This window comes from Lepidochelys kempii, chromosome 10, assembly GCF_965140285.1.
Source record: "Lepidochelys kempii isolate rLepKem1 chromosome 10, rLepKem1.hap1, whole genome shotgun sequence".
Classification (NCBI taxonomy): domain Eukaryota; kingdom Metazoa; phylum Chordata; order Testudines; family Cheloniidae; genus Lepidochelys; species Lepidochelys kempii.
Window position 1 is genome coordinate 66,365,166 of NC_136389.1, and position 10,476 is coordinate 66,375,641.

The 10,476-nt window shown below is 44.2% G+C and overlaps 1 protein-coding gene across 1 annotated transcript in view; it reads right to left on the reverse strand.

Moving 5' to 3' along the window:
* Window positions 1–10,476, reverse strand: part of USP8 (ubiquitin specific peptidase 8) — a 74,795-nt gene that overhangs the window by 14,187 nt on the left and 50,132 nt on the right. The window lies entirely within an intron of this gene.

A 10,476-nucleotide genomic window follows, 5' to 3' on the forward strand; every position in this document is an offset into this window, starting at 1 on the left:
ATGCACGTTCAAGGAGTTCAAAGCTATTGTGCAACAGGTTTTTCCATTTACAGATATGGGAAGTCTCTTTTTTTAATTTTTTTTATTTTATAATCTCTCTTCCTGAAGTGAAGTCCAATGTTGGTTTTTTACAAGTTGATACGTCAGTAGTTGCAGACCTAAATGAAATTTCTCCTTTCCAGAAGCAGAGCCAGCAAGTGGGACATTAAGGTAGAAGAGTCAATTAGGGACTCAGGTGCCTCTTGATTCTTAAAATTATTCACATCAGGGTCATCAGATACAACAAGCAACTGGAGAACTGCATATTTTAGTCTATTTAATTTTAAAAAACAACAATTCTTCTGATTTGTTTAGAACTGGTGACAGAACTATTCAAAATATTTACATATGGCATAATTGTAGAAAATACATTTTCTAGGAATGCTTAGTAAGAAATCCACAAAATGCTGTTAAAAAGAGCCACCTTTTACTCTACATAGCCAAGGCATGAGCACACTCCAGGAAGCTGAACCAGAATTCTGTGGCAGGTCTTCTGGATTCTGCAGCATTCTGGTGTGGCAGACTCAGAATTATGTAGCAGCTCCAGATTTTAGAAAGTGCTTTTAAAGTAGTTAAATGTGAAGGTGAATAATACAGTAGGATCAGTAGCTCCTATTTATCCTGATATTAAATTCAGTTTAGTTTTACACGCTCCTCACCCCCCTTTCTTATTTCAGTATCATGTAGACTTATATCCTGACAATTCAGATTTGCATCATGTAAGACACTGAGGGCAAGCTGTATTTTTTGGCAACTGGGAAGGGACATGTTGGAGTTTTGGCATTTGGAGAGGCTGTTTGGAATTGTTTTATAAGCATATTAGGTGGATGTTCTTGCTAAAATGAAGACTGATCAGCAGACATATAGCTAAGTGTTAATACATAAATTGTCGTCATTGCATTAACCCATTTTGAGGAATGAGGAAATTCACACCTCTTGGAGCTATTGCTTCCAGCTGTTTGCAGGCTCAGGAAAACAGCATCTGCCTCAGTTACACTTTATTCATTTTTCAATATTTTCTTCACGACCATGAGGGCTGAAACTTTTTTTTTAACTAAAACCTTAGATTCTGAAACACAGGACTGTGGCTGGCAGTGAAATTTGTGGCAAATTGTGCTAGTCACAGAATCCTGGAACAGATGGGGCTTTGCATATTACTTAAGGGAAAGCCTGACATCTTGTAGTTTAGTAAGGGACATTGAAATGAATATATAGTTTCTACTTATCTAGTGTCAGGAGCAGCAGCAATGGATACTGCCATAGATCTTTACAAACTAAGCTCCTGAATGAGCACTGGGTGTCCAGGGCATTATATTCCCACTCTTTTAATAAATTTCCCAGCCCAGTCAATTGCAGAGCACAGATACACTCCCTTCTAGCTTATCCTGTACAAACCTGATACTAACTAGCAAAATTCTTCTTTATTCTGAGGCGTTCTTGATTCTGATATCTTACGGAGTTGCTCTCCCCTGACTGACTGCTCTTGAGTTGTCTAGCAGTAGGGCATTGAGTCATCTGAAGCATCACTCTTCTGGTTCCCCAGAACAACTGCTGTATACCCTGTGCCATTGAGTTGACACTTAAAGGAAGTGCAGTTCAAGTGCACCGGTAAATGTGTTCCTGAAAAGTCCCTTGTCATTACAGTGACCTCTTTCATGCAGTGTGATGTGACTTTCATATTAGGTACAGTTTTCCTCCATTTGCTTAAAAATATAGAAATCACTGGGTGATGAAGCAGGAAATGTAACTCTACACCACCATCAAACTGACTAATAAAAACCCAGTCTTGCGCAATTCAGGAAACCTGCTCTAGTGAGAGGAGAGCAAAACCAAAGTAGACAGAATTTCTTTTTAGCAAAGAATAACCTTACATAAATAGCTACTAGAAACTGTACTCAGACTTCTGGCTACAAAGATTAATGGTTTTTAGGCTGTTACAGAAACAGCAAATCCTGGCACTTTTAAACCATATCTCCAAGTTAATGTAAAGAATCAATCCTTATGGTACATTCTCTGTGTTCAAACAAATTGCAATGTTTGTTTTACCAATCCAACATAAGGCGTCCTTTTTCACATGTGGTTGTGACAAGGGCCTAGCACATTTTTTCACACTTCAAAATAATTATTCTCAGGTCAGATCATTAGGAATATCTTCCATTGCTGCTTTTGTGTTTGAAACAGAACAAAAACAGCAGCAACAACAACAAAAAACTTACCAGTGCTCTGAAGGGATCTGTGATTTATTTGGGGGTAAATAGACCCATTGTTAGGGGCAGTTTTCAGATTTGTTAAGGTTTTTGTAGGCACAGCTACATAACCCAGTGAAGTGATGGCTTTCATATCATTCTTTGTGGGGGGCGCTTGTGCAGTTTGATCACACAACAGCACAATTCCCAGTAAAATGAAACAGACGGGAGGTTCACTACATGAAAGATTTTTAAGCTGTTGGAATTCAACTACCAGATCTTTACTTTGACTTCTTTCCTTGAATCTGACATCACATTATGAGTGTCCTTTAGGTTCAATCCTGACCCTACCTGCCAGCAGCTGAGAAGTGACTCTCCTTATAACTTCATTATTTATCTTCCACTTGGTAACTTCTTTCTATGTAGTGTTCTTGGGTTGTCCAGAACGGTAGGTCACCTTGTTACCCTTCTGCCTAAGCGAGCGAGAGATTTGCTGCAGCTAGACTGGGTGTCGGCTTCCAATAAACTCCTCAGGACTCTGCCAGGTCTTTCCTTGCCTTGCAGGGAACTCTTGGTGCACCTACTTCCCAAAACCTCTTGAAAAACCATTCCTCTGCAGCATCCAGCCCCTGTCACTGGATGCCCACAGAATACAGAGTCCGCTGTCTCAAAGAGACAGAAGAGAAACCAGTCTGCTGGCTCAGCAAAGGATGCCCACCTTGCTTTAGTATAACAGCACTGAGTGGAATTTATAATAAACCAAAGAGAAGTTTATTAATAAAGACAGAGATTTAAGTGATACTAAGCAGAGATCATAGAAACTGGTAACAAATCAAACAAAAGAATAACACGCTTCTAAGAACTTACATGTAGCCTTAGCAGGCTCCAAGCTTTGTCGAAGCAGTTTTCTCACCTCTACAGTCCCTTTTTCAGCCTCACCAACCCTCATAGCTGGGGAGCCATCATTCATAGATGCAAAGAATGCTGACCTTTTTGTTCCCTAAGTGATGGGGAACGAGATGCCCTTTTTCTTCTCTTTATATTCCCCAAAAGTCTTCATCTCAAGAGTCAGGTTGACCTACTGGCGTTCAGATGGTGATGTCCTCCAGTGAGCATCCGTACACTCCATCCATACATCACACGATGATGATATTGACTGTATGTCACCAGCTTTTATTTGATATGACACATGACAGGTTTACAGATCAATATGATGACAGTCGTGTGTTAGGTGTAGTAAGTGTGTCAGGCCTGCTAGGAGTTCACAGAACAGTAAGATCTGAAACATTCATTAACCTGGGAGGTAATGTGTCCGATCCTTTGGGATTGGTAGAGCCTTTTCTTTTATATAGTGAAATAAGATTTCCAGAAATTTTCATCGTATTTGACACGGGTACCTGGATGGAGGCTTGAGGCAGGATCACTTTAAGGGAACTGTTGTTTGGACTTCCGAGTAACCAGTAAGGTAATAAAGAAGCTGTTTTATTCTGACTTGGTAAATCTAAGTATTGGAATAACCACCAGCTTTTGGGGATTTGGCTGCCCCATTCTTTGCAGTTCACCCTAATTGAGTGACCGTAGCTGGCCCACACTAGGATCCCGGTCACGGGGTATGAAAGGTGGAGCATCCCTGCCCTACTTTTGTTTCATACACCTATCATGTTTTATCTGATACCTAGACTGTAAGCTGTCTGGGCAGTCAGTGTCTTTCTTTTGTTGTTGCGATGGGACCCTGAGCCTTGACTGGGGTTATGTGCTACTGAAATATAAAAAAAATAAGAAGGAAATGTCTTGTCTTGGCTATTTGTGCCAGATCAGTTTTTTCTGCATCAGATAACGCCTGCAAAAGACACCTGAGGATTCTACTGACAGCCGGTCCTTCCATCCTCCCCAGTGTTCTGCCCTCTACTGGTATGTCTACACTGCAGCAAGGATGAAGCCTGGGTAGACAGACTTGCACCAGGGGAGCTTGAGCTAGCATGCTAAAAATAGTGTGAATGTTGCTGCACCAGCAGAGGCTCGGGCTAGCCACCCGAGCTCAGACCCAGCAACGTCCACACTGCTATTTTTAGCTTGCACAAGCCCTATTAGTATGAGTCAGTCTACCCAGGCTGGGAAGCTCACTCCCAGCTACAGTGTAGACGTACTCTAAGAAAAGCCAATGACCAGACACTGCTAACATGACACTGAGATAGCTCTTTGATACAGGGGCCATCTCTTCCTAGGTCTGTACAGCATCCAGCACAATGGATAAATGTGAAATATTTATGCCTTTCATATTACTAGAAAGTGCTAATTTTTGTCAGATATTTATGAATTGTTTAAGAAAGAATTAACCTATCATGCTAAATGACCATTTATTACTCACTATGAAGGGTTTTTTTCCCTTCCTTGTTTGAATTTGCGCTTTTGTTGATGCATTATAGGGCTCATGATTTGATCCTGAGGTGTGTAAGGTGTTGTAGTTAGTCATGTTAGTCTAAACTAGCTTAGTCATTATTTGTATAGTTGGGAGTCAAAGGATGCACAATCAACAGCTGCTACTGTGGTTTACAATTAGTATAAATGTGCAGTAACTTTTGTGACACCACTGAAAGGTTGGGATCTGATTCATGGGCAATAAAACTATGTTGGTCCTAATGTGGACACTGCATTTGTAACAATCCGGGAGGTGCAGTGGGTCCCTGAGGAGTGTCAAGGTGTCAGAATTATGCTTGACTTAGGGACTTTCTGTGCCAAGTTCATTACTTTTAAGACCAATAAAGTGAAAACAGCAGCTTTCAGGGAAGTAGAACAGGGATGCTTCTAAGCAAAACCTGGGCCTAACTCTCATCAGAAGCTAATGAAGAGAGAGTACTACTTCCTACTAGTAGATGATTTTTATACTGGATAAAGTTAGGAAGAAGATTAATAGTAATGCTGCCAAACTAAAAAGGGCCCAGTAATTTGGAAGGCAGTTGAACAAAAGGAACTTCTTGCTTGGATGGACATTATTCTTCAATGTGCCTTGTCTGAAGACTTCCAAGGAAGTCCACAAGAGCCTATGGTTGTTGCTTCTTTCCAAGCTAGAGTGTAAAAGTTTTCCAGGGTATGCTATCAGGACATTCTGCACCATCTATGTGAGATGAATCGGAAAGATGCTGATGCAAAGGTGTTTCAAGAAATCCACCTACTGCAAGCCAGGCTTACAAGGAATTTCCAGAAGCTTTACACTTGTGCACAGACTCTGTGTGTCAAAAAATGCCAAGTGCAGATGAGTGGTGCACAGTCCAATAGTGACTTGCACCTGGCTCTCCTCCTGGTTCTGGAAACTGGGTATATGAAATATCTGTATTTATTCTGTTACATATTTACTTACTATGGGGGAAAATATCCCCTTGATTTATGTCTTTCTCAAACTTCTTACATCTTATTACTATATGAGATACATCGTGAAGTTGGAGAGTTCTGCTTCCATTAAAGGAATAAGAGAGGAATGTTCTGCCTGTTATATAAGATTTCTGTTTACTGCCTATTGGGAAGACCCTCACAACTCTGGGTATGTATCATCTCCAGGACGTAATCTACACATGAATGCCCATAGAATGTATGAACATTCTTCAACTGCAGATCAGCTGAAGGGCTGGACAATGCCTGCAGTATTTCCATTATCCAAAGGAAAAGATATCTCTCCATTCATTTACCTGCAGGTCTTTTGGCTTCTCATCCACATTGCTTGCATCAATGCTTGTCTTCTGTATTCTCTGCAGCTGTCCCAGTCTTCTAGGAAAGGATCTCTAGGTGAGTTTACAAAATCTCTGCCTTGGGGGATGAATACATTTGACTTCAGTCAACCCTCAATTTTTGCACATTTGAACAGAACAGGTTTTACATATGAAGGAAGTCAATGTTAGTTTGTTTTTTTGAAATATTTTAAAAGAAATTGTGTGTGTAAACAAAGTGTGTACGCATGTGAGAATGTGTGTGTTTATTTACAACTACATATATCTATTAAAGAAGATGGCTTAACTTGCAAAATTCGGATCTAGATTTCCAACATCTGAAGGTTTGGGTTCTGTCCATTACAAAATTACAGATCATTTACAAAATTCATGTCTAAATTAAATTTTGAACATCCCAAAGTTTAGTGTGTGTGTCACCCTTTGTGATTTACTCAGAGGAGGAGGCGGCTCCCCAGCCAGCAAGCCAGAATCTTTAGCCAGGTTCTTGAATGTTAACCTGATCCTGCAGGATATACCATGTTAACATTTTATTGTAACTTTAATACAATTTTAAAAACCAGTTATTTTTTCTTAACCCTCAGAGATGCTCTAAAATGGTGTTTGAAAACCCAGCTCTGTTTTCCCTCCTATTTACAATAACCAGCACAATTCTTCAATCAGAACGCAGTGAGTAGTTTTGTCAAGGTGGAAAAGTTTAGGCTAACAAACCAGGGCTGGGTCTTACATACATTAAATCCAATGGGCGTTTTACTATTCATCTCTGTGGGAACAAGATTGAACACCCCCCACCCCACCCCACCCCACCCCACTGGCAGCTATGAACTGGAAGATACATGTGAACAAACGTGCAATATAGTCAGTTTTCTGACCTTAACAGAACTTATGGGAAGTCGGCAGCATCACATAGCAACAAGGTAGAATGTTGTCTTATGATGCCAGAAGAATCCAAACTGGAATTGTAGGGGTAGTACAATGAGAATTCTAGGGCAAGTACATACTTTGGGGCAATTGTACTAGAAATGCTATGAAATAAGGAAATGACTGTATGAAAAGGGAAAGAAAAGAGGTGGTGAAATGAAGAAAAGAGGGTAAGAGGTAGCTTCCCAAAGCCAGTGGAAGTAACAAGCTCTTTTGCAAGCCAAGAGATGGCTTCCCAATCAACATCGACACCTGATGATTTCAATATATTTTATTCTCTGTGAGTCTGCATTTTATAACATAAGCTGGGAAAGAGGTGATGAATTTATATTGAATAGAGTAGATGGAATTCATCTGAGCATTTTAAAAGGAGCTGGGGCTATGGGCAGAGCTGATTAGAAAGTGGTGACAATTTTCTCATTTGTAAGCGAATTTTTTAAAAATGCGAGAGCAGTTTGGGAGTATTGGTGTGCTTGAGAAGGTTTTGGGGGGAAAACAAATGTATATGTGCAACATTGCTAAGGTAATGAGAGAGAAATAAATATGTATGTAGGAAAGTTCAATAGGACCAGTCCTAGCTGGTGGTGGTTTTCCGTCATACGTGGCTTCCAAGAGCACGTACATTACATAAAATGGAGTCAGTGCAAGACCTCATATTTTAGTATGTTACCATTTAATTATACATCAGTCACTCTACTGGGACTGGCTGGGAGGTCGGGGGAGGAGAAGACCAAGGGGATAGAGCTAACGGAACAAAAGCAAGGGAAACAAGCTCCCAAACTCCTTTGTTATTCCCCTCTAGCTAACCCTGCTAAAGTAGCACCATTCCGAAATGGAGAGGAGGCACCAGGGAGATGTGCTATCGTTCTTGCACTTCTATGACCTAGCATAGGTCTCCATGCAGGCATCCTCAGAGAAAACAGATAGAGAATTGCCACAGTACTGTGGGAACTTTTGACTGTGAACCAGACTAACATGGAACGGAGACCCTGGGCAATGCTGCTGCCGCTAGACTTGTCTGTAGGACTAACACGGAGAGTATCCTAGGGTAAAACTATAGGACTAACATTCATTCATTAACAAAAACAAAGCACTGGGCTCAGGCCTGGAAAATGAGAGAATTGACAGAGCGTCTATAATGTGGAGCGAGTGGCACTGCCAGAAAGCAGGGGAGAGGGGAATTCATCCACTATCCTGAAAAATGGCCTCTAGGAGCCTTGGAGGCATATGTCACTAATGTACGTGGAAAAAGCATGCAGGATCCATCACAGGTGACCAAACAAACTAAAACTGTGGGAAACACATCAGGCTCTTTATCCCTCAGGGCTAACCATACAAGGTGCTGCTGAGGTCTCCTGTGAGCTATTAAGCACTCTCCACTAACATTAAAGTCAATGGGAATTAAGGGTGCTCAGCACCTTGCAGGGCTGGACATAAAGATGATCAAAGAGAACGATCATCCCCTACTGATATTAGCCCAACAAGACATCAATCGATGGCTTCCCACCTGCCTAGCTCCATGCAGTTCTTGGAAGCAGGCTCCTGAAAGTGGACGCAAGGTCCCTGCAGCCCCTACGCGCATGGGTGCCCAGGGACTCTCTGCGCGCTGCCTAGTGCCAGCTAAGCAGCTCCCATTGGCCAGGAACCGCGACCAAAGGGAGTTGCGGGGGTGGCGCCTGCTGACAGGAGGGCAGCGTGCGGAGCCCCACTGGCTGGCCATGCGCCTGTGGGCTGCACTGCAGGGACCTGGCGGCCCCTTCCTGGGAGCCACAGTAAGCACTGCTGGGACTCCGTACTCTAAAACCCTGCCCAAGCCCGGAGTCCCCTCCCATATCCAAACTCCCTCTTGGAGCCTGCACACCCCCAACACCCCAATCCCCTGCCCCAGCACCTTCTTGCGCCCCAAGCCCCACATCCCCGGCCCCACCCCAGAGCTCTCATGCCGCCCCTACACTCCAACCTCCTGCCCCACACCAAAACTCTCCCCTAGAGAGTGCACCCCACACTTCAAACCCCTGCCCCAGCCCTAAGCTTGCTCCTACACCCCAAACTCCTCATCCCTGGCCCCACCCTAGAGCCCTCACCCCCTGCCCTGAGCCCACTCCTGCACCCCAAAACCCCTCATCCCTGGACCCACCCCAGAGCCCATACCCCCAGTTGGAGCCTGCAATGCCTCCCGCACTCTGAACCCTTTGGCCCCAGCCCAGAGGCTCCTCCTGCACCTCAAACCATTCATCCCCGGCCCCACCCCAGAGCCCGTACCCCCAGCCAGAGCCCTCACCACCCCGCACCCCAAACCCCTGCCCCAGCCTGTAGCCCTCTCCCACACCCTGAACCCCTAATTTATGGTCCCAGCCCAGAGCCCATATCCCCCCCCCACACCAATCTCCTGCCCCAGTCCAGAGTCCTTTCCCACACCCCAAACCCCTCATCCCTGGCCTCACCCCATAGCCCACACTGCCAGCCAGAGCCCTCACTCCCCTCCCACAACCCAATCCCCTGCTCCAGTTAGTGAGGTTGTGGGAGAGTGAGCGATGGAGGGAGGGGGGATGGAGTGAGTGGGGGCGGAGCCTCATAGAAGGGGTGGGACAGAGGCGGGGCCTCAGGGGCAGGGCAGGGGTGTTCGATTCTGTGCTATTAGAAAGTTGGCAACCCCAGTCACCATCTCAGTCTCCTTCATCTGCTGTATTCTCAACACCAGTTGCTGCACTTGCTGTTGGTTTCATTGCGAAGGGTTGTGGTGGATTCTCCACCACTAGTGAGTTTTAAATCAAGATTGGATGTGTTTCCAAAAGATCTGTTGTAGGAATTATTCTGCGGAAGCTCAATGGCCTGTGTGATATAGGAGGCCAGACTAGATTAACACAATGGTCCCTTCTCACCTTAGACTTTAACCAGAAGGGACTCAATTTCTCTCTGAAAGCAGATGGGCCATGTTTTTCTTTTCTGTGAAAGTACCCCTCAGATCAGACGTTCTTGGCTCTAATGTGATTCTCCAGCATCTCCTCTCCTCAATTATAGAGGCCAAACATGGTCCCTACATTTTTACAGGCTTTGACACTTGCAAGTATTTGATGCTGACCTGTGTTTCCTTACGTCCGATCTAGGCACTTCCTATCGCGACCCACACGCCCTCCCAGGTTGGTAATGTCCGAGTGCTTCTATTCTACCCTTTGTGGGAATGGACTGAGTTGCTCTACAAACAACTCCTCCCATTTTGACTGTGTGGGAAATAAGGGATGGAAATAAGGCTTGGCTGCGGCATCCTGCTGGCAGTTGGCTGAGGAGGAGGGCCGGACTTCTCCATCTCAGCTGAACTGACACAAGTGTCGTGCGTGTCTAGCTGGGTTAAAATGGAAATAGCTGTAGTCCTGTTCCACCAACATTGATTTTTTTAAACTCTGCCCTGGATGTTGTTAGGTCCCTGTCAGCCCATCTCATTCATGATGGGTTTGCCCTCTCCACTCATGTTAGTGCCCACTAGCCCTGATCAGCCATAGCCAACCCAACCCACAGTGCTTGCTGTGCTCAGAGGCTAGAGGCACATGTGAAACTGGGCAGGGAACAGGGATAGATAAGTAATCCAAGGCAGGGAGAAACCTGGACCCGGG